Raw genomic sequence first — 4799 nt, 5'->3', positions numbered from 1 at the left:
TTCTAAGTCTAAGTCCATGGGGTAACAAAGAGTCGGACATGACTGAGCAACTTTTTCATTTTCACACTTTCACTCCTTCCCAACTCATCTCTGTGAGACTGGAGCCTCCTTGAGAGCCAGGTTCTTACTTCTATCAGCATCTCCTGTGAACAGCATGGTTCCTGAGCCCTGCCGAGGCTATTGCTTTTCTTGAGCTGAAACAAACTGAGTGTAATAATTCCTGGTGGAAACTTTACGAGCCGTGTAGAAACATGACCCCATACTCTGATCTCCTACCGCCTCTAGTGGTTTTTGCTTTTCCATTCACCTCTGCTTCCCCTTCCTTTAATCAAAGAATGGGAATGGGCCAGCAATTACACCTCCCCAGAAAGCCAGGGAGAGCTGGGGAAGGGGTCACAGAGGCACCCAGCAAATCCAGACACAGGACGAGGCAGCCAAAAGACAGGACACCTCCAGGCCAAACACACCTGTCAGTCCTCTTCTCTCTCAGTTTACAAATCAAGCCATTTTATGCTAGCGAGGGTGTGGAGAAAAGAGAACCCTCCTACACTGTGGGTGGGAATGAAAATTGGTGCAGCCATTGTTGAAAACAGGATGGAATATCCTCAAAAAGTCAAAAAAATAAAGAACTACCATAGGATCCAGCAATTCTGCCCCGGGTATGTATGTAGAAAAAATAGAAACATTAATTCAAAAAGGTATACCCCAGTGATCATAGCGATACTATTTACAATACACAAAACGAAGATGCAACCTAAGTGTCCATCAGCAGATGAATGGATAAAGGAGATGTGGTATACATATATACAATGGAATATTAGTCATAAAAAGAACGAAATAATGCCATTTGCAGCAACATGGAAGGACCTAGAGATGATCATACTAAGTGAAGGAAGTCAGAGGGAGATAAATATCATGTGATATTACTTATACATGGCATCTAAAAACTGACACAAAAGATTTTATTTACAAGACAGAAACAGACTCACAGATACAGAAACAAACTTATGGTTACCAAAGGGGAAGGAGAGGGAGGAGAGGAATAAATTAGGAGTATGGCGTTAGAAGATATACACTACTATAGATGATAGATAATCGATAAGGACCTACTGTGTAGGACCAGGTACTTTATTTAATACCCTGTAACAACCTAAATGGGGTGGCTCAGACAGTAAAGAATCTGCCTGCAAAGCAGGAGACTCAGGGTCAATCCCTGGGTCAGGAAAACCCCCCTGGAGAAGTGAATGGCAACCCACTCCAGTATTCTTGCCTGGAGAATTCCATGGACAGAGGAGTCTGGTGGCCTACAGTCCCTGGGGTCACAGAGAGTCAGACACGACTGAGCGACTAACAAAACAACAACAACAACAAATATACTGGAATAGAATCTGAAAAGGAGTAGAAATATGTATGTGTATATATATATATAGCTGATTCACTTTGCAGTACATTGGAAACTAACACAACATTGTAAATCAACTAGACTTCAATTTAAAAATTAATTAAATAGATAAAACAAAATATTTTGAAAATTGAGCCATTTTAATGTCCCATGTAACAACAACAACAAAAGCAAATATTTAAATATCATAAAATATCTTTTGTACCTATGAGATTGGTTGTAATTATTGCCATTTTAAACAGTGTTAACCTAAAATAATTGGAGAAGGAAATGGCAACCCACTCCAGTATTCTTGCCTGGAGAATCCCATAGACAGAGGAGCTTGGCAGGCTACAGTCCACGGGGCCACAAAGCGTCGGACACAACTAAGTGACTAAGTAACTAACTAACCTAAAACAGTTAAACAGTCAGTTATGTTAATCAGCAAAATGAGTTTATTCTGAAGCAGCAAAAAATGCAATTGGAGACACGCAACTGTGGGAGCCACATGCAAGTCTGGTAAAGCCAAGGAGAGAAAACTCTTTTATAAAGGAGAGAGGGCAACTGGGAGGGACTGTTATAAATGAAAAGTCCATTGAAGGAAACTGAGAGCTCAAGGTATAGTGGATTTTCATTGGCTGAGTCGTGACAGTCTCTCACTGGCCGAGCTGTTGCCTGGCAAGGAGAAAATCTTCCTTCTGATGGCCACAGCAGAGTAGTGTCCTTTCCTGCTGGAGAAGATAGGTAGTCTGCTCTTGTTGGACTTTATATTTCCATTGAATTGTAAGTGCTTGAGAGCTTCTCCTTCTGGCCTCCTGACTCCTTTTTAGTGAGTTTTCTCATTATTAATTTTTACAATGTTAATACTAAATATAGTATTGTTAACACTCAACATATTCTGGGGCTTCCCTTGTGGCTCAGCTGGTAAAGAGTCCACGTGCGATGCAGGAGACCTGGATTCTATCCCTGGGTTGGGAAGATCCCCTGGAGAAGGGAAAGGCTACCCACTCCAGTGTTCTGGCCTGGAGAATTCCATGGACTGTATAGTCCATGAGGCCGCAAAGAGTCAGACACGACTGAGCGACTTTCACTTCACTTCAACATATACTGAGACTGAACTTTTTAATTCACCTATAACACTGACAGAGATTGAAGGAGATGCGTAACACTCTATGTACTGGAATGGTTTTTTAAAAAAGAAAAGCTAGTAAAACCAAGTGGTGGCAAGACTGTAGAACAACCGGAACTGTCACACATCACTGGTGGAAATGCAAAATGGCACACCCACTCTGGAAAACGATTGGCAGGATTTTTTTTTTCAGGTTAAACATAAACTTATTATATGATTTAGTTTAACAAGTCACTCTTAGGAAGGACTGATGTTGAAGCTGAAACTCCAATACTTTGGCCACCTGATGCGGACCCTGATGCTGGGAAAGATTGAGGGCAGGAGGAGAAGGGGATGACAGATGGTTGGATGGCATCACCGACTCAATGGGTGTGAGTTTGAGTGGACTCCAGGAGTTGGTGATGGACAGCAAGGCCTGGTGTGCTGCGGTTCATGGGGTCGCAGAGTCGGACAAAACTGAGTGACTGAACTGAACTGAACTTAGGTATCTATCCAAGAGAAATGAAAATTTTTACTCATACACACACCAAAGAATGTTTGTGTCAGCTCTATTTATTATCAACAATAACTGGAAACAAGTCCAAGTGCCCTTCAGCAGATGAATGATAAACAAGCTGCATCCACACAATGGTACACTTAGTAGCTGGCACTAATGAGGAATAACTATTGATGTGGGTGGGTCACAAAGGCATCGTATTGAGTGAGACACCCTGGCTGCATACTGTAAGATTCCATTTATGTAATATTCCAGAAAGGCAAAATTTGAAAGATGTTGAACTGTTCAGTGGTTTTCAGGGATGTGGGGATTGTTTGACCACAGAGATGAAGCCTAAGGGGTTTCTGGGGCTGGTGGAACTATTCTATATTTTGATTAAAGTGGAAGTTTGATGATATATGTGTGCTGAAAAATCCAAAAACTGTGCACCAAACAAGGCAATGGTACTGTATATAAATTTTAAAATAACAGTTCAGTTCAGTTCAGTCGCTCAGTTGCATCTGACTCTTTGCGACCCATGAGTCACAGCACGCCAGGCCTCCCTGTCCATCACCAACTCCCGGAGTTCACTCAAACTCATGTCCATCGAGCCATCAATGATGCCATCCAGCCATCTCATTCTCTGTCGTCCCTTTCTTCTCCTGCCCCCAATACCTCCCAGCATCAGGGTCTTTTCCAATGAGTCAACGCTTCACATGAGGTAGCCAAAGTACTGGAGTTTCAGCTTTAGCATCAGTCCTTCCAGTGAACACCCAGGACTGATCTCCTTTAGGATGGACTGGTTGGCAGCCGAGACGAGCTACTGCACACCCAAGGTCAGGGGCAGCGGCCAAGAGGAGCTACCCCACACCAGAGGTCAGGGGAGGCGGCCGAGAAGAGCAACCCCATGTCCAGGGAGCAGCGGCTGCGCAGGCACAGGAGGGCCCAGAGGAGCTACTCCAAGTCCAAGGTCAGGAGGGGCGGCCGGGAGGAGCTACCTCTCGTCCAAGGTAAGGAGCAGTGGCTGCCCTTTGCTGGAGCAGCCCTGAAGAGATACCCCACGTCCAAGGTAAGAGAAACCCAAGTAAGATAGTAGGTGTTGCAAGAGAGCATCAGAGGGCAGACACACTGAAACCATAATCACAGAAAATAACAATAGTAAGAGAGATTAAATAAACAGCCAAAGATGGGTGGGTTTGGAGAAATGGCTGATTCTAGGCTGGAGGCAAGGAAAGACCAAAGTGAACCTGAAGCACCTTGTGCCACAAAGTAAGGACATACCCAGGGATGGGGGTCCAGCCAGGAAGGAATGCCATTTGCCACATCTGGGATGATCTGGTTATCAAAACAGGTAACTGCAGAAACACACTGAATCCGAAAAGAACCCGTGAGTCCCTACTGATACTGAAAGAGGAGGGAGATGGGAGGGAAAGCTTTTCTTTACAGAACAGTGACCGCTTAAAAACAGAAAGTAGAAGAAACAATAGAAAATGAGACATCACTGTACAGCCAGCAAACATTAATTGGTTCCAATGAGGATCATTAATGGATCCTGAAACTGCTGGGCAAGAGAATGCTGAGAAACAGATTGTGGTAGTCTCTCAGTTGTGTCCAACTCTCTGCAATACCAGAGACTGTAGCCTGCCAGGCTCCATGGAATTCTCCAGGCAAGAATACTGGAGTGGGTTGCCATGCCCTTTTCCAGGGGACCTTCCTGACCCAGGGATCCAATCCCAGTCTCCTGCATTGCAGGCGGATTCTCTACCATCTAAGTCAACAGGGAAGCCCAAGAAACAGAATATTCAATCTCAAAG

The sequence above is a fragment of the Ovis aries genome, chromosome 13, assembly GCF_016772045.2.
Source record: "Ovis aries strain OAR_USU_Benz2616 breed Rambouillet chromosome 13, ARS-UI_Ramb_v3.0, whole genome shotgun sequence".
Lineage (NCBI taxonomy): Eukaryota > Metazoa > Chordata > Mammalia > Artiodactyla > Bovidae > Ovis > Ovis aries.
The sequence above is the reverse complement of the archived record's forward strand: the minus strand, read 5'-3'. Positions refer to the sequence as shown.